At 37.6% G+C, this 20,860-nt stretch overlaps 1 protein-coding gene across 1 annotated transcript in view; it reads right to left on the bottom strand.

Annotated features, from left to right (window-relative positions):
* The window catches only part of Smad5 (SMAD family member 5), a 44,629-nt gene that overhangs the window by 23,405 nt on the left and 364 nt on the right, over positions 1-20,860 (bottom strand). The gene's annotated exons all lie outside the window — the stretch shown is intronic.

Below are 20,860 nucleotides of genomic sequence, written 5' to 3'. Positions count from 1 at the left end.
TGTCCTTCCAGAGAAACTTTACACAAAAATAAGCAAACACCAAAACAAAACTTCTCCTGCAGATAATTGTATACTGAAAAAGAAAAAGAACAAGGTGCAAGAAAAAGTTACCAATATATCTTCAAATGCTTCCATATCAATTAGTAAGAATTTCAACATTTTTTTTCTACCATACAAAATTCTAGTGTAAAACTATACCGTAAGTAGGTCAAATCATACCCATTTCTCTGCTCAAAAAATTCCATTTTGTGGCTTTTCATTATACTCAAACTACAAACTTCTTATATTACTTTACAGGACCTACATGATTTGGCTGGTCCTTGGTTTCTCCTCCAAACTCATTTCATAAGCACGCGCCTACACAACTACACTTAACCATGCTTGACTTCTATTTCTCAAGTACCTGAAGATTATTTCTATCTACTTCAAGACCGTTGCACCTTTTTAAAATTTTTTTTTTAAGACAGGGTTTCACTATAATCTGGCCTGCCCTTAAACTCACTAGGTAGCCCAGTCTGGCCTCAAACTCTGAGGGATCCTCCTGCCTCAGTCTCCAGAGAGCTGGAATTACAGGCTTGCACCACCACGCCCAGCAAGGCCAATGCACTTGATGTTTTCTCTCCTGGAATTGTTTTCTCCCAGACTTTAACATTTAACCATGTTAAATGTGGTTAAATGTTAAAGTCTGGGAGAAATGTTACCTCTTCAAATGTTACCTCTGCAAGAGGAATTCTCTGACTACTTCTATTAAAATAGCCATTCCCACATCATTCTTTCTCCCCTGACCTGTTTGATTATCTTTCATAGCATTTACTTAACCTGTAACTGTAATCAGAACATAATATCAATTTTATTTATTTACTATGTCTTCCCCCACTGAAATGTTAGTGGACAGGTGGTATTATCTTCCGTACCCACTACCAGATGCCCTGGACCTAGAGTAATGCTTATTTAAAGAAAAACAAAAAAAAGAAAAAAGAAAGAAGTGTCTATTTATGGGTAAATATGCCCAGGTAACCAACAATCCTAAAAATGACACATCAATGTATTTTTACTGGTTTGACAGATGTTTCATACAATAACTTCTTACACTTATTGAAGACTACAGATCAATCAGGAAAACTATTACTGTGAATACTGCTGAACAATTTTCATGACTGCATTCATCAAGAGAGTTATTAAATCGTAAAAACATTAAAAAATAAATGTGTGAAGTTTAAAAAAAAAGCAACTTTCAAAAATACATGAACAGGGCAGAGGATATAGCTGAGTGGTAGTGCTTCCCTAGCATGCACAAGGCCCTGAGTTCACTCCCCAGTACCACACAATAATAATAATAATAATAATAATAATAATAAATATATATATATAAACACCAAAATCTGAGGATGCTTAAGTCCTTTATATAAAATAGTCCAGTATTTGCACAAAAACCTACACACATCAACCCATATAACTTTAATAAATCATCTCTAGATTACTTATAATATCCACTAAAATGCAAATGTTATTACTTGTCATACTGTATTGTATAGAGTGTAATGACATGCCACCAAAATCTGTAAATGTTCAGTAGAGATACTTTTTTTGAACCCAGGCCCTTTGTGCTGACCTACATCTCCAGCCCTTTTTTTAAAACTCTGAGAGAGGGTCTTGCTAAATTTCACAGGCTGGACTCAAACTTGCCATCCTCCTTCCTCAGCCTCCCAGACTTCTACAAGTACAGACATAAGCCATGTCCGGCTTTTTTAGTATTCTGATCCATGGAAGGTAGAATTAATGGGTGCAAAACCTGTGACTATGGAAGCCAACTATACATAACTTTATGTAAGTATTTATATAAAATTTGAAACTAAAAAATTGTCATTTATAGATATGTATATATATAATGAGAAAATAAAATATGCATAGTAGAAATATATATAGCAACCTTAGTGAGCAAGGAATGACAGATGAAGATAGAAAAAATTTTAGCTGTTTTATTTTTAAAACTAGATTTAGAGTAAATATGCAAATCACTTGTGGTAGTATACAGATATGCTATCTACTTTTCTGAATATTTAAATTTTTTTTTTTTGAATATTTAAATATTTTGTAACTCAGTGTGGCAATGTGGGGAGAGATGAAAATTTAAAGAGATGAGCCTCCATAACTGAGTCACTGAATGTGCTGGCTTTGAAAGGATTAAGGTAGTTCTTATAAGACCCTGAGTTCTAACAAGAACTAACTGTTCTGAAAGAGCAAGATTGGCCCTGCCCATACCCTGCCTTCTTGTTGCTCCGCATGGACCTTCCCTGTCACACACACTCCTACCAGGTGCCACTTGCAATGATATGATGCAGTCAGGAGGAGCCTTGCAAAAGCCAGGACCAGGCCATTCTGGCTCTCAGCCTTTGAAACTGTGAGCTAAATACATTTTTCATTGTAAGTTATCCACCACTGGCTATTTTGTTATAGCACCTGAGAAAGGACTACTGTGGTTTGGAAACGTGAGTGTCCTCTACAGGGCCATGTGCTAATGGCTTGGTCCCCAGCATGACACTACTAAGGGATGGTGGAGCCCATGGGAGGTGGCTTCTATAGAAGCCCTTGGGTCACCAGAAGAGTGCCCCAGAAGGAGACTGTGGGCTTCCACTCCATTCTGTTTCTTCTCTTCTTCTGGCTCACAGGTGAGTAGTTTGCTCTGCAACATGTTTCTGTCCTCAAGTTTTACCCTTGTAGAGGCCCAATACAATGGGGCTGCTCAATCTTGGAATTGAATTTTCAGACTTGGGAGTCAAAGTAAACTTTTTATAAGTTAATTACCTCAGGTATTTGCCTATAGTAATGAGGAGCTGAATAATACAAGGACTGATCCAACTATATCTTAAAGACAACTTCAAATTTTATTGCCAAATGACTAAGATACTGATAATTCCACTAATAGAATTAAGGACATTAAGTAGGTGTATCCGTCAGTAGTGATAATGGTAAACGCCACTGGGAAAGGTCATGACTACAGAAACAGGTCAGTGAGTCAAAGACAAGAAACAGACTTAAGATTTTACACAAAGAGCTGAAGTAATAAGAAAAACAGGTTTTCAACAAAGTAAAAAGAATAAGTAAACACTGAATATAAGAAACATTCAATTGCCAGGCATGGTAGCACACACCTATAATTCCAGCGCTTACGATGCTGAAGCAGGAAGACTGCAGCAAGTTCGAGGCCAGCCTGGGCCACATAATGAGTTTAAGGCCAATCTGGACTACACAGCTAGACCCTCTCAAAAAAAAAAAAAAAAAAAAAAAATTCAGCTGGGTGTGATGGCACAGGCCTGTAATCCCAGCACTCTGAAGATAGAGGCAAGAGGACTGCTGGCAGTTTGAGGCCAGCCTAGGGTACATAGTGAGTTCAAGGCCAGCATGAAATACATAGTAAGACCTTGTTTCAAAAAAAAATTCATTTGAAGTTACTGATAAAGAATTATCAAAAAGACAAACTTAGAACTAGATACAATGGTACTGCCCAAGAATAAACACTTGGGAGACTGTAAAGAGAATGTGGGGCTGGGGATATAGCTCAGCAACACAGCACCTGCCTAGCAAGCATGAGGTCCTGAGTTCAATTGCCGGTACCAAAAAATAAAAAAAAAGAGAATGTGAATAAAGAAAATTTTAGCCAATGATTTCAATGAATGGGAATGCCATTAGTTAACATTTCCACAGACTGATTTCTGAAAGAACAATGGGTGTCAGACGTTTAAACCTAATACTTAAAACTAGCATTTTCTTAAAACGAGCACTAGAAGAGCCAAATCTTGCACTCAGTTCTTTTTGGGGTCAGTTTTCTGAGACAAGGTCTACTATGTAACCCAGGCTGGCCTTGAAATTGCAGCATCCTCCTGTTTCTATCTCCTCAGCCTCCCAAATGCTGGGACCACAGTTGTAAAACACCACACCTGGCAACTGCACTTAATTCTTTAAATATGAGGTGATTAAAATTTTTAAACATGTTTGATGAAATTTTCTCTAGAAATACTTTGATACTTTCCCAGCAATGTTAAGTAGTATGTGCAAGCTATCCAAGTACTCATTATTTAATCTCAACTTACAAAGTTACAACAGAAAGCAGAATTCATCATAAAAACGGACTAGTGAATAGGTAAAAGACCTCTAAGCCAATTGTGGTGGTGCATGTCTATAATCCTAGCACTCAGGAGGCACAGGCAGGAAGATGGATGCAAAGGCCAGCCTGGACTACATAGCAAGACCCCATGAAAGCAGAGGGGGCTTTAAAAGGGCTATAGGTCAAAAAAAAAAAGGCAGATAACACAAAAACACCACAATCACTCCACCTCTACCAAAATGGCTACACTTAAAAAACAGAAAGAAAATAATGTTCATGATATCACAGAACAACACTCATATATGCCAGCAGGTATACAAATTAGCTCAGCCACTTGTAAAACTGTTTCACAGTATCTGCTAATGCTAAACATTGATCCCAGTGACACAATGTAAGTACCTATTCATTCCTATATATATGTCCAACATAAATGAGTGCTGTCCTCCAAAAGACAAGTACATGGTCACAGCAACTTTGTAATACTCCCAACCTGGAATCCAAATACTCATCAACAATAACGTAAATAAATCATGGTGACAAATTTAAAAGGACAAAATATGGATGTATTTCACCAATATGATACTAAAGGAAAGACAGAATACACATTATATCAATTCATTTATATGACATTTAAAAATAGGCAAAACTAACCTAAGGCAAAGAAAACAGAATGGTACCAAGTGCCAAGAGAGCCTTCTAGGAAACTAGAATTTTGCTGTATCATAATCTGGGTGGTAATGACATGAGCAGATATACATGTGTAAGTTCATCAAGCTATATACATTAACATTTATATATTTTATTAGATAATAAACTTCAATTTTAAAAATCTTTTAGCAATTTAGTAGTGACTGGATCACTTATAAAATTAGTTACCATTCACTATCATCTCCCTCATCATAACAGTTTATAAACTAGAAAACTGACAATTTTGTAAAAACTACAAGATTTATAAAATTTATAAAAATGATAGCAAAATGTAGAGTCTAGGATCTGATTTTACTCTACTTAAAGCAATGAAGTTAGTCTGTTGCTGTTTCTTGGATGCAGGATTCCCTTCCCATCAACACATAGGAGAGTGACACAATACAGCCCTGATGGAAGGTATGCTAACAGTGTGTTTGTATTTGCAAAGAATACTGAGCTTATGAATCTACTACTTTTTTTACAATAATGAGAAGGAAAACTATTTTTGTGAAGATTGTAAGAGTAATTTAACTATCAAAAGATTAGCTCAAGTCTTTACAAATACTGCTATCAATACCTTTGCCAAAAAAACTTTAATGCTAATGCCACTACCACCAATGTCAAACTAATGAATGTCATATACTACCAAATTATTTCACGAGAAAAATTAAGTATCTATCCACATTGATTCATTTATTCTGTTTACTGTAACAATTAATATGTGTTTATCAATATAACCCAATGTTCTCCCAAAAATTTAGTTTCATTTTCTTCAATTGAAAGCTCAGACACTTTTTATTCACCAGTTAGTATGAAATGTTAAGTCTACATTTCAAGTGGTTTTATTTTAAAAGAGCTTCTTCTTGAACCAATTATCCTTAAGTCACAAAACCTAAATGTAGCAGAGCTTTACTTGATGACTCAGTATCATTACAAACCTGTTGTCAGGCTAAGCTAGAAACTTTCTGTAGAAGCTTGCACACTAACTGAAAAGAAAAAGAGGCTTAAATGATCTTGAAAAGTTATTTACACAAGATTTTTAGATATCATTACTGCAAGGATTTCAACAGCTTCCTTTCTTAAAAATTGATTGCTTAAGCAAAGGAATCATACTGTCCCTTTGATAACTGTAAGAGTATTCACAAACCACTAATGTTTATTGAGCACTCACACCAAACACCCTTAAGGACTTCACATTTAGAAACTGAAAATCATTAATGTAAAAACAGTTACATATGGTAAATTCCATTATTCTCATTTTACAGATGAGTAAACAGGCAAATGGAGATTAAATGTAAGTTGCTAACTCACTCATAGGAAGAAATAGAGCCAGTAATTAAATTCTGGCAGTCCAGCTATAGCACCCACATTCCTACTCACTATATATATTGTCCTTAAAAAAAAAAAAAAAAAAAAAAAGGTTCCTGTGGAGACCTTAAGAAAGTCAGCTACAGTTAGTGGTTCATGCCTATAATCCCAGTACTCTAGGAGATTGAAACAGGAAGATCACCATGCAAACCCAGCATGGCCAATTAAGCAACCTAGCAAGACCCTGTTTCAAGGGGCTGGGGATTTAGCTCAGCGGCAAAGCGCCTGCCTGGCAAGCGCAAGGTCGTGAGTTCGGTTCCCGGTACCGGAGAAAAACCAAAACAAAAAAAAAAAAAAAAAAAAAAAAAAAGAAGAATAAAAACAAATACTGATACATGCTACAACATGGGTAAATCTTAAAACATAATGCTAACAGAAGTCAGTCACAAAAGCCACATATTGTATGATTCCTTTATTTATCTATTTATTTTTTTAGAGACAGCGTCTTGCTATGTAGTACAGGTTGGCCTTGAACTCACCATATAGCCTAGGCTGGCCTCAAACTCACAGTGGTCTTCCTGCCTCTGCCTCTCAAGTGCTGGGATTACAGGCATGCACCACACCTGGCATGATTCCATTTCTATGGAATGTAGAGAATAAACAAGTCTAGAGAGAAAGAGAGTAGACTAGTGGTTGCCGAGGTCTTAGGTAGTGGTGGTGAACCTATGGCACATGTGCTGTTATCAATGAAAGCTATAAAACAGTGATGGCAAGTTTTCAATGATACAAACAACCCCCTGCGGCACACATGCCATAGGTTTGTCACCACTGCTTTAAAAGGTTCACCATCACTGGTCTAGGACAAGAGAAAATGTGGGGTGACTGCTAATGAGTAATAGGACTTCTTTGTGTAGAAATAATAATATTCTGAAGTTGATTATAGTGATTACTAGCTGGGAATAGTGGTAAACATATGTAATCCCAGCATTCTGGGAGGCTGAGATAGGAGGATCACAAGTTTAAGTCTAGCCTGGGCGATATTGTAAGACCCTCTCTCAAAGTAAGAAAAATAATAAAAGGACTGTAGTTCAATGCAAAGGCCCTGGGTTCAATTCCCAGTACCACTAAATAAATAAATAAATATGATGATGATTGAACAACATACAGACTTTTTAAGTGCACACTATAAATGGGTGCATTGTATAACATACCAATTATATCAATAAAGTAGTTTATACTTAAAACTGAATTTTTTTTTATCAGAGGGCTCAAATACCTCATTCTCTTGTGTTTATTGTATTTTCTTTAAATAAAATATTCTTTAATGTAAAGCAAAAATCTTGTCTATTGTTCTCTGTATCTCTCTGACTTCTGCAAAACACCCAAGCTGATGTACCAGATTACACAGTTTAAGAGACCATGAATAACATAGTTCAATATGCTTTATTTCAAATTGACTTTCCTATACCATTTTACACAATGTATCTCATAGACCTACAAATTTTAACCCAATCTTGTCTCACTTGAGCTAAGTCAATTAGCAGAAAGGAAAGGTTTACCTGCCTAAGTAGAAAAAACAAGCTCAGTTTCTCCTCCTATAATTCCACAACATAGAACACATCAGTGACCAAATGCAGGGAAGGGTTTTCCCCACATGCAAGGTAGGCAGCTCTTCAGTGGGCACTACTTGAGCATCCCCTAATTCAATTCTGAGACCACCTGCTGATAGCATCAGAGCCCATAGACCGAGGGCTCAAGTCCACAAGACTCTCCCCTTCTCCTTTCTAATGCCAACCTGCAAACTTGGAGTTTCTTTGTGCTTCTGATATTAGACTAATTTGCTAGAGTGACTCATAGAACCCACAGAAACAAAGTTTATCATTTACTATGAAGAATATTCTGACATAAATGAGCAATCAGATGAAGAACTACATAGGACAAGTTTAAAAGGCACTGGAGAACAGAAGCCTCCATCCCCATGGAGTTGGGAGTTTGCCACTCTCCCAGCACACAGATGTGCTCTTCTCTACTTCCTGGAAGTCTCCCCAAGGGTCTGGCTATCCACAAGCTTAGAAAAAATAGAGGAGAGGGGAGAGGGGGAGAGAGGGAGAGAGACAAAGGAGGGGGTAATAAACATCTTTGGCCACTAAGATCAACTTAACCTTCACTGCCCTTTCCCACTGTAGGAGGCGGGACTGCAGTAGAAAGTTCCAAGGCCCTGAGCACATGACTGGTTCCTTTGTCAACAAGCCCCCAAAAATGTGGTTATGTAGTGGTTATCTAAAGCTCAGGTGTTTGAACAGCCTGGCTATAAACAGAAGACTATCTTTCTCTTCTATTAACTCTGAAATTGCTGTAGGAATTACAGACAAAAAGCCCAAATATTTTAACAAAAAAGATACCCTCATTGTCTAGTGACTCAGGTAAAGGACTCTGGGAGCTGTGAGCACACATATACAAATATCACAATGAGCCTGCTACTCATTAGAAAACTATGAAAATCATATTTACTCCAAAACCTTCCTAATTAGGACATTTTTGACACATTCATCACTAGGATATTATTATCTCAGAATAATGAGACAATGAACTATCTTTTCTTTTTGAAACAGGGTCTCGCTATTCAGTTCAGGCTGGCTTTGAACTCACTATATAGCCTGAGCTAGCCTCGAACTCACAGTGATGCTCCTGCCTCAACCTCCTGAGTGAGATTATAGGTGTATACCACCATGCCTGGCAATGAATACTTTTTTCTAATTATAAAATATACTTACCTACAATCACGCCATTAACACTGGGTATACACACTTCCTAGTACATTTTTTCTGCATATATATTCTCCCCTAAACCTGTCTGTGATTGAGGATATACCAAAGTACTCTCTGGCATTCTGCATTTTCCTTTTAATATGACAAGTATTTGCCCTCCCCTCACCTCAATATATTAACATTAATATGACACACATTTAATGAGTCCCTGCAAAGGAAAAGACACTAAGTCACATACAAATGGGTTGAAATTTGTTTAAATTCTTATAATGGCTCAAGCAGATTTTACTCATCTGCTGTCTTAATATTTAACATCTAAGTTTTTAAATTAACTAACTCATCAATATAAAAAAAGAAATGATTAAACGGAGATCAGAAATTTCTACTTACCATTATGATGTATTCATTTTCCCCTATGATCTTTTTTTCTGTAGAATATATCATATTCAAAATAAAACTGGGGGTATAGCTCAGTGGTACAGTATTAGCCTAGCATGCTCAAGGCCTTAGACTCATCCCTAGCCTTGTCAATCAGTTAATTAACTTAAAAAACAAGACAAATCTCTGTCCACAGATTGAAATAAAGTATCAGAAAGCAAGAGATATAGCAATAAATGTATTTTATTGTCCTCACACAAGTCCTTAGTTATTAAAAAATTTCTTATTATGTATACAAAAAATAGAATGCTGTACTTTCTCTGATTTCCATATACTAGCAACGCTACATGAGCTGGAAATGAAGTTGTAACAACCTTGAAAATAAGACTATGTTTAGGTTTTCTGGTAACCAAATGTTTAAATGTATGAGTCTCTTATTGTAAAGCTGATTCAATTTTTCATGTTCCCTTTGCCTTCCACTGAAACTAGTTTAGAAGCACCAAGAACACTCATTTTATAGTCAACCAACTGATGTGTACATAACAGTCTATAATATTCTACATTATCTCTAAATTTATCCCAACAATAAAAAAAAGTCCTAAAAGACTTTACTCAGCAACTACTACAGTCTTCAGAAATTACACATTAGCAGATAGGAAAATTTTGGTTCTGGGTACTCCCTTTCCATACTGTTTTCAAGGTATGCAGAAACACAAATATATACAACCACAACCAGTGCTAAACTTAGTCTCAGACCTACAGCCTGATCATTAATATGACACACATTTAATGAGTCCCTGAAAAAAATGAGTCCCTGTAAAGGAAAAGACACTAAGTCACATAGAAATGGGTTGAAATATAAAGCAAATCCAGACCTTAATTCTATAAAGAATTTCAAATTAACAGAACTAGTATATGCCATACCTAGCCACAACACACAGTAGAGATGCCCTAATCATGGAAAGGATGCTAAAAGGACCCATTCAGGGGACGGTCCTTTAGGGAGCAGGTAAAAGGAGACATGAAGAAGTATAAAGTAGTTACATATTAAGCATAAAAACTATTATCTTCAAAGACTCAAGAGTATTCTACCAGGGTGAGAAAGTACAGGAAGTTCAATTTGCTAGAACAAGATAACTGGCTAGAAATATTCAAGAAGGCAAATCTATACAGTGATACTACTATAAGTATTATAAAACATAAAAGCAACAGATTTGAAGTACAATGAACCTGAGCTCAAGTTCTGGATCCAACATTTAGAACTTGAAATTTCCACTTTTTCGTATTCTGCATAATGAAAACCACAGCCCTCAAGAGTGTGAGAGCTAAATGAGATGAGCATTTATGTAGTAAACATGAAAATTTTAGTATCAGGTCTTATGACTGACCTCCCTCCCCTCAGCTTCATGCAGTCATAGGACTTTATCTAGAGTGTGTGACTGACTGGTGGTGTAACACTGGGATTAAGGGTGCTAGGATTAAGAGTGTGAGTACTACACCAACCTAGGGTGGATAGCTTCATGCAATGTAAGGGACAATAGGGGTCCTGTCTCTGGCTTGTTGCTTTTGCTGTTTTCCGCCACCATAAACTGTTGCCCCTCTGCCATGTGCCACCCTGCCTTGGAGCTAGGTGACTATGACTGAAACTTCTACAAACTGTGAGGTATATAAATTTTTCCACCTTTAACTTTGGGTGTCAGGTATTTTGCCTGAGCAACAAGAGAAAAATAACAGAGACATCAGGCTAAGGATTATAAATATAGAGCTGGGCTACTTTAACAAGTTTACAAAGCCATCTGCTTGAAGAGGCAGTTTCATAAACCCTGAAGAAAAAGCTGCAAATTAAACTATCACATAATACTTTCCTAGCACTTAAAATCTTTCTTCACAACATGTCTCTCTGCCATCAAGACTTTAGGTCTGGGGAGTATTCAACTCTTGATCTAGGATTGCCTTTGAAGCTGCTTGCTTGATCTTCCCAGATCAGTGATGATAAATCGATGGCATGTGCTACATTTGGCTGTTTGTTATTACTTAAAGTTCTAAAAGATTCACCACCACAGTCTGAGGATTTGCAATGAGTAACCAAAGCTTTTAAATGGAGGTTACTGGACATGAGTAGATGCAACAATGACCATAAGGGCACTAAAATGAAATCATTAGCAATGGCAGAGACATACAAAACTTAACCAAAACTGCCACCTGGCCCCAAACAACACTCACATGTCACTGACTCTAAGAAATCCCAATTTCAGAGATATTATGAGGTAGAAAACAAATGCACATCTTAGAAGAAGCATAGCAGCATTTGCATGCCCAGACTCCTTTCTGATGTTCTTTAGTGCCTGCCACCAGTACTTGTCCTCATCCTCATTTGTTCTCATTTGTTCCACATTCCTCATAGCTTCTCCTACTAGCAGTTGATTTGGGAAAAGCTCACCTACTACATGGTAAACATCCAAAGAGAACGAACTAGCCTTCTGTCTCAAAAGAAACCAATTAGCATACACTGTAATTTGTACCTTTCATAGTTTCAGGTACTGTAGGACTTGGTCCACTACATTGTCAAAGAGAAGACACATTTGACAGCCCATGTATATTACATGATACCCTAAATCAAGAAATGGCTTCTGAATAAGTTGTGCCTGTACCTGTGTCATCTTCACCTTGCACGACCTAACACACCCATTGTAAAATATACCTAGAAAATACATTGAGTATAATATATGCTGTTTGGGGGGTTTGTTGTTGTTGTTTTCTTTTTAGTTTTCTGAGACAAAATCCTGTTATGTAGCTCAGGCTCGCCTCAAATTCACAGTGATCCTCCTGCCTTACCTTCCCAAGGGCTGGGAGACAGGTGTACACCACCATACATGGTTGAGAGGATACATTTAATCCTAAAGAAAACCCTAATAGTAGGCTTCAAAGAACTTAAATAATCAAGGGGTTTTTTTGCACTAAACCTCCATAGGAAGCTATTTCAAAATAGTTGTATATAAATGTCACAGAAAGGGGGCTGGGGATATAGCTCAGTGGCACAGTGCCTGCCTAGCAAGCACAAGGTCCTGAGTTTGATTCCCGGTACCAAATAAATAAATAAATAAATAATGTCACAGAAAGATCTCATAGAAATGAAAGTTAAATCTGTGACAGTATTTCATTTTTTAAAAAGAATGACTGGGTGCCTACTATATACCAGGAATAGTCCATGCTAGGAACTCAGACTTAAAAGGTACTACTCATAATCTCAAAGATCACAGAGTAACAGCGAAAGGGGGTAAGGAGCAAAGAAGAAAAGAGGGAGAGATAGAGAGAAGGTGCTATAAAGAACTTCACGTTATTTAGTGTACCACCTCCACCCCAGATTTATTTTCATATGACAGCCAACAGAGATAAGGCATGAAAACAGAGAGGGGAGGAAAAAAAGTACACCAAGCACACAGGTCCAGTAATTGAGCAGACAGGAACACATTTTATTTCTTACATCAGAAATTAGAGGAATTTGGTAACTATGGACCCATTATCTGTTATTATCTTGGTTTTTCTCTTTCCCCTTGGAAGTACTGGGGGTTGAAGCCAAAGCAGAGGTACATTCCAAGCACTTTATTTATTTATTTATTTATTTATTTTTATTTTTTTTTTTTTTGAGACAGGATCTCATTAAGTTACCCTGGCTGACCTCAAACTTGTCATCCTCCTGCCTCAGTCTTTGGAGTAGCTGGGATTATTCAAGCCTGGTTTATCTTGGTCTTTCAAAGCTTGCCTCTGGTTTATGAATACTTAACTCCATGATACCTTTTTACTGATGTACTTTGTTATTTTTTAGAGAAACGATCTCAGTACTAGAAAGAAACACCTGGATAATGGGATTTAGAAATCTTTCTGTGTTACATTCCCTAATGACTAAGCAATAACTAAAAACATCACTTGGAAATCCAAAGAAATGCAATGGTATCTGAGCCATAAGTGAATATCCTATAAAACTGAGATGCTATATATTATAAAAGAATCTATCACACACTTTCTCTCTCACGCACATGCACCACACACACGAACACACGTATACCCCACTTCTCTTTCAGCTCAAGCATCTCTTCTTCAGGAAGTCATCCTAACGACTTCTCAATATACATTCACTGTATCCCACATTTCTACTTTGTAGCACTTACCATAACTATACTTTACATTTACCCATGTAATCTGTCACATAATAATGTAAATTCCAAGAAAAGCCATAATTTGTGACCACTCATCACTCTATACCTAGTGATACATATGCTCAAGAAATATTTGTTTAATAAGTAAAAGGGGACATGCATAAAGAGCTTGTGAAAAGAGCTTTGAGGGGACGGACTTAGGCATATTTTTCACTGTCTGCTTCATATGATTCTGTACTTTTTGAAAGCAAACATGTATTTATAAAGTTAGAGGAAAACACTGGTTTTTAAATTAAAGTGCAGCTATGCCTCTTTCATATTAAAATCCTTACTACAGAAGGGGGTTCACATTATAAAGTGTCATCCATACTGTGAAAGAATTTCCTCCATTTATATTTAAGGTTATAGAAACGTAGGGGTAGAAATTAAGAAAACTCAATCAGAAACTAGCAGCAAAGATTTTGCAACTACAGTACTCTAGGCAAGTCAATAGGGAAAACAGAACTGCTTATGATATAGTAGAGAACTACTTCTGAAAGTACATGTACATTAACTGAAATGGCTGTCATAAATACACACAGGTCCTTAAACATTTATTGAGCACCTATTATCTACTAGACATTGCACTGTATATTCATGAACTTATCAGAACCAATGTCAGGTTATACAGTCTGGTCACTATACAAGGGTGAAAGAATAAGTGGGTGTGCCTTTTTCTACATCCAATGCAGAGGTACTATATGAGCAGTAAGGGCAACAAAAAATGCAAATGGTATAGAATCTCCCTCCACAGAACAATACAGCATGACAGACACCAAAATACACTCTCTAGGGAATACAATGAGACAGGCTTGAGGTACCACAGAGCAGAGCAAAGGGACAGAAGAGCATCTTATTCAGATCAGCACTTTTCAGTGTGCACTTTTTCAACACTTTCTTAAGCCCACTCAGGAATTTGTCTTTCATGTCTCAGCTTTAGCTACCATCCCAGGGCCTTCCCTAACTCTATAAAAATAGGTCAATTTTATATTCATTTCCTTCACTATATTAATCAAACTGTAATACTTTGTTTATTTACTTGTTTGCCTCTTCTACTAGAATCTAATCTGTAAGAACTAGTAGCATCCACATTGAGGTGAGTTGCTAAGCTGATTCAAGACTGTCATTCAATATTCAATAGATATTATTCACTTATTAAATTAAAAATAAAGCAAAATGACCAATAATAAATTCAATATTCATTAAGGTAGTATTCTAGAATCTGGAAATATAAAAGTAAATTTTAAAAAGTGCATAAAAGAGACCAAAACCCTTGTCCTCATGTAGCTTACATTCCAGTGGAGGAAAGCAGACAAAACATAGTAAGGTTATGCTTGTTAGGTAAAAACTGCTATGAAGAAAAATAAAATAGGGTAAGACAGACGAAGAGTGCTAGGGCAGAGATATCATTTTAAATAATACGAGTGGGCTAGGCCTCACTGAGAAGGTGCCAAATGAATCAAAATTTTTAAAAAAACAAAGATTAATCCAGACAGATAACTGGAGGGAAGCAGCCATTACAGCCAGATGCAATAGGCAGTGTACAGACTCTGCCTGGTAAACTCAAGGAACTGTAAGATCAGTACGAATAAGCAAATAGAGGAAGAGAAGGTAAGGAATGGGGTCAAAGTGGTAAGAGAACTAGACTGATCAGGCTGGCTAAAATATGAATGAATGCTCAACTTTAATGTAAGTAAAACAGGGACCCACTGAAGAGCTCTAAATAGAGACACAAGATTAGCTAATGTATATTATTTTACTCTGGCTTTAATACCAGCACTTACAAGGCTGAAGAGAAGGACCATGAATTTGAGGCTACCTTAGGCTACACAGTGAGTTCAAGGCCAGCTTGGTCTATATAGCAAGGTCTTGCAAAATATGTACCAAAGGAGGGGGAGGGGGAGGGGCCAGGTAGTGAGTGAAAAGCAAGGGGACCAGTTCAGAGTTGAAGTAATCTAGGCAAGGGATGATAATGGCTTAGACCAGGGTGATAACACTAAGGTGGCAAGAAACAGACACAGCAAAGTGAACAGAATTCCTGATAGAAGTGAAGTGGGTGTATGAGAAAAGAGAAGTCAACAATGATTTCAAGGTGTCAGCCTGGAAGAAATGGGCTTTTTCCCCAAATGACCTGAGAAAGGGTGGGAAGACTAAAGGAAGATCAGGATCAAGTTAAATTTTACACACATTAAATTTATGAACAGAATGTTACTAAGCTTTACAAGGGCTTCAAATGAAATCATATTAATAGCAATAACCCAAAAGTGCTGCTTTTTACTGAAGTAGGCCATCCTGATCAGCAAACTATTGAAGTAGGACATCCTAATCAACCCATAAACACACACAAACGACTCTTAATATCATCCCCGACTCATACACAAACATCTCACACCTGGACTTCTAAAACAAATTCACAGAAACAGCTCCTTTACTTTCTGCTCCAATATCTCTCTGACTGTATCAAACCAAAATAAAAAAGCAAGCAAACCAATCCTCCAAATTTCCCCAACACCATTAGCCAAAACAAAATCTGTGCACACCATCCCATGCAAATGAATGTCCATATGAAGTAAGACCCATCACCATCTAAGTAAAGACCTGAATAAAAGAATTATAGATGGGAGTTTTGAAGAAACAATCTCTCAGAACCATTCCTAATGATCCAGATTCATTAGCCTAGGAAGTAGCACCTTATTTCTCACATTTTCAACAGGAATCTCAAGTTCTGCAGTAGGTTTGGGAACAGAGAAGCCCAGTATCATCTACAATGGAAAAAATCCACTTGCATATATGCACACACAGATAGGTAGGTAGGCAGGTAGGTACAGAGAAAATATTCTCAAAGGTAAATTTCTAGGGAGTTAGTGAGGGTAAATCTTAAAAAAAAAAATCTCTTTTCTTGTGATGCTAGTATCAATAGTAGTCAGGAAGAATAGACACCCACTACCTCTGTCATAACAATTCTAAATCCAGGTATATTTATTATATATTACTACAGAATTTGTAAGCCAAACCCAAGAATGCAGCCAGATAAGAAACAGAAATTGAAAGCGAATTTGCCCACAGCTCTCTGGATGCATACATCCTATTCTTCACGGGTATATCTATAAGGAAGAGAGGATACAATCACATGGGCATCCAAATGATCTTCCTAGAGAAATACTTACGTTACCATTTTTCCCAATTGTGAGCCCCAAATTCTAAAGACATCAGAAGTTTTCATGGTGGATTTTAAAGCCATCCATGAGCTGAACTCAAGATACCTGACACTTCTCACATCAGAATCTCCCATATTCTGTGTCCATTTTTTTCATCTCCCATATTCAGACTTTCATTTACCAGTTTTTAACCACTCTTTAAGCTTTATCTGCTCCTCTAAGTCCTTTAATGAAGCAGTGCCTGATCTAGATGTATCACTCACCCCCACAGAGCCTGCAAGATTTCCTACAACACTGCCTTAAGTATCTGAGCATGCTTGTACTAGCTTGTAGGCACAGGACCAGACAAAGAGTTGATCAATCTTCACAGTGCTTCACTTTAAATTACAAAATTATCAAAATGCAAATTCCAAACCATTACTTTAAAATGTGTCACTGGAGCACAAAGACCTAACCTGAACACACAATATATATATATTCCAATGTACTGTTAATATGTTCTTCAGTTACCTCATGTGCCCCTACTTAGAAGAAAAGGGTAAATATAGCTCTGAGCACCTTTTCAGCTCAAGGCATTATTTACCTAATTTATACTCAAATCCAAAGAGTGGAAAATGGTCAATGAGTTAACTAAACACACACCTACAAGGGCAAGAAGATGTGAATAAGCGGGAGAAAAAGAAGACTGGCTTTGACATATTTCTACAGTACCCTCTCTTACTGGGAACACAAAAACCAGAATAACTAGATCTCAAGTTATACAGCCTACCAGATAGGATGGTAGGCAGATCCCAACCAATCATGAAAACAAACTGAACAAAACAAAACTTGCCTTGAAAACACCAGCCATATTCTGAGATCATGGCTAAACGTGAAAAATGTAAGCCTCTTCCCAATCCAACAGTTGGTATGCTCAGAGAAAGGCAGAAAGGTGATACTGGATATTTTTCTACTGTTTTCGGTGTAACAAAACAACATGTATGGAAATCAAAAGGGGAAATCCACCTAATGTATCACTACCAACAGATCAAACCACTTTTAATTTCCTATAGAGTGTCAATCTCTAAATTACAGACATGTTACAAGCAAAGACTGGAGTCTGGAAGGACTCAAGAACAAAGCCTATTTTAAAAATGTACATTAATAACTACCTTCCAAAAGTGAATTAAAATTACAGTTTCACAGAAAAATGTCTTAATACAGAATGTTTCCTTCCAAAAGAATGTGTAAAAGGATAGACATCAGTTCCATGGGTCCTGCATCATCTTTTGGTGGGAAAGCACCCTGCATCTGTACACCCCAGCTTTCTTTGGTCCTACCCTCCCAGGTACTCTTTTCTCCAAAATATTCAGACTACTGGAGATAAGACTCATTACTCAAGCTATTACTGTCCCTTAAAAAAGAGAATCTTTTCTAATGTCTTTGTCCTTATGAGTAAACTAATATAAACTGCCTGCAACATCTGAAGAAATATAGCATTTTGGTTTATCTTTGTGCTTTTTACCAAACACAAGAAAAAGAGTAGGAACACGGACGCTCTAGAAATAGAACATAGAATACTGATAAGCCAGAGGATAAAAGGCACCTATATCTGAAAGTGTATTCAAGTCAGCTCAGAAATTCACATAAATGTGGGGCTCACTGCCTAAACCAACATATACAGCTGGTAATAATAAACACTGATAAGTCATAAATAAAAGACTTTCTTAATTCAAAGGCTCTACAAGCTACTGGTAATATTAAAATTTACATAAAACACTATTAAAGAAAATATATGAAATAGATTTTTATACAGCATTTCAATAATATAAGTTACTAAGAAATAAAAAGTGGTATTTTACTACCTAGCCTTCAAAACATTAAAATCTTTGATTTGACCACGGTACAAATCTGTTTTCAGTAGAGAGGAAAAACACATGGCCTCTGTTGAACGCAAAAGACTAAAAAGATCATCACTGCAAATCATAATGTTTGGGTTCATGATGAAAACAGGAAACAGGCTGCCCAGGTGTAATTATGGTTGTAGTCTAATGTGCCTTCAGGTTCAGCCAAGAATTAAAACCAAGTGAAGAGGGTAAGCAGCATTTACTTGCCTCTCTACCTTGCTACAGAAAGCAACTTTTAATAACACTCTCAGCAACACATTACATAACCGACAGTAAACAACAATCTGATTCAAACCTCATTAGGAACAACATTCTGCCAGTCTCCCACCGAAATTAATAGCTGACTTTGCCAGAGGGAAAAGAAATGCAACATCTATCAATCTACCCATTTCTCTGGCGCCTACCACAGTGAACCAGACAAGCAGATAATACTACTAGATCTGTACAGAACCTACAAAAATATTTTATTCTTTTTTCAGTTCATTGATCTCTTCCTCCTTTTAACTAGACATCATAGGGATGCATTTAAAATTCAATAGGAAAAGTCAGAAAGGTTCATCTAACTTTTACTGCTTATTTCTGCTATTATCTGCAAACGACAGAAAAACAGAGATGTACTAATACGCTTCTGTGATAACAGCAGTTACATGGAAAGAACTGACTGAGAGGATAGCAATGTAGAGAGGGAAGGAAAGCAGGATGTTACAGTGATTATGCACACAATCATCAACAAAAATTAGATATAAAAAAACCTAACTAGAATAGGGAGAATCTTCATCCTTCTCGGCCTTCTGCCTAAGATCAAGTGTAATATGCACATTATATACTTATGTAATATGTATACAATCAAGTGTAGCACGAAGGTTAGATTTTTCTAACCTGTCTTCTGAGATGCTTTGTATTCAGACTACTTGAGGATTCAACTTGAGAAAAAATTACCAAAAAAAGTAAAAGAAATAATATAATTTGTTAGCGATCTGCAAACAAATCTTTACTTGGAGAATCTGGAACATGCAAATTTCATAATGATACTCAGATCAGTAAACGTGAAACTGTCATATTCAGGGTACTGTTTTCCTCATCGCACACTACTACACTGGCATCCAGCAAAAAGATATTTGAAACGTTACTAAATCTACTGGACTAAAATGTTCAGCCTTTCAGCTTTCAAATTAAAATTTAAAATGAACTCACTCAGCTGAAATTCAGCTACTCTAAGGCAATTCAAGTACTCTATTTCTTAAAGAATTACACTTGTGCCTTCTTTTCTGGACGTCAGTGAGACCAAGCCACAAGCACGACCCATCCAGTCTCTGTCGCTAGATAAGAACATTTTTGGTAGTGCTAAGCAACTGGCATAAGGTGACAAACCCAACTAGACTGCAAAACTTTTTTCCACACAAAGATAAGGGAAACAAGATATACTTAGCACCACACCCATTTTAAACGCTAAAGCAGCCAGGAATGCTCCCCCCATTCGCCCCCTCCCCCCAACCTCCAGCTGGTCAAGAAACATTGTCTTTACAATCAAGATAAAGATCTGGCTTAGGGGAGGGCATGCCTCACCTCCAGGCTGGTCTAGGCTCTACCCTCCGTCTCAAAATCTGAATTGAAGCATTTGGTTAAAAGCTGAGAAAAATCTCCAAATGCCCCGACTGTCTTCGCCCCAGTTCTTTTTGCAACCAAAATCTGTTTTGGCTACTAAGCACGCTCCGACTTTAGACAGGCGCCATATGAGAGTTTTCAAAGCTTAGGTTCCAAACTCCACGTAATAACAGCAGCTGAAGAGGGAGGAGGGGAAGCGGGGTGGTAGAGGACAAAAAGACTGGAATATGGATTTGAGTACTGATACCGAAGAAGCTGACCAGGATCTGAACATGTAGGGAAAATAAATAAATAAATAAAAGACACTGTTTGGACATTCTCCTTTGCAGCTCAGGCAAGATCACAGGAGGCAGAAGAAATCTTTGTAAAGCTGCAAAGTGACATGGCAAGTGGAAACCAAACCTTAGTACCCGCTGGGTGCAGCGGCAGGTCACCACTGCCCAGTGTAATTCCCACCGATAAGCGTGGATCCTTATCTTTGAAACACAAAGCGACAGCAGCACGGATTCAGCAGGCCATTGGACAGCTTCGCGGTGCTGCAGACCAAGCTGCCCGGCCGAGCAAGGCGATCCTATCAGGGGTGTGCATCGAGGGTGGTGCTTGGATGCGGGCAGAGAAACTGCTCCGCTGGACAGAAGCCGGGGAGGGAGCCCCTCGAGGACGTCCCGATTGTCTCCCTCCGCGGTCCCAACGGCAACGGCGGAGCTGGGCCGGGGCCCACAGGCGAGGCCTCGGCCGCCGGCGGGGCGTTCCTCACCCGCCCGCAGGG

Source organism: Chinchilla lanigera, unplaced genomic scaffold (genome assembly GCF_000276665.1).
Source record: "Chinchilla lanigera isolate Chin_1 unplaced genomic scaffold, ChiLan1.0 scaffold00007, whole genome shotgun sequence".
Lineage (NCBI taxonomy): Eukaryota > Metazoa > Chordata > Mammalia > Rodentia > Chinchillidae > Chinchilla > Chinchilla lanigera.
This window is presented reverse-complemented; position numbering and strand designations above follow the sequence as displayed.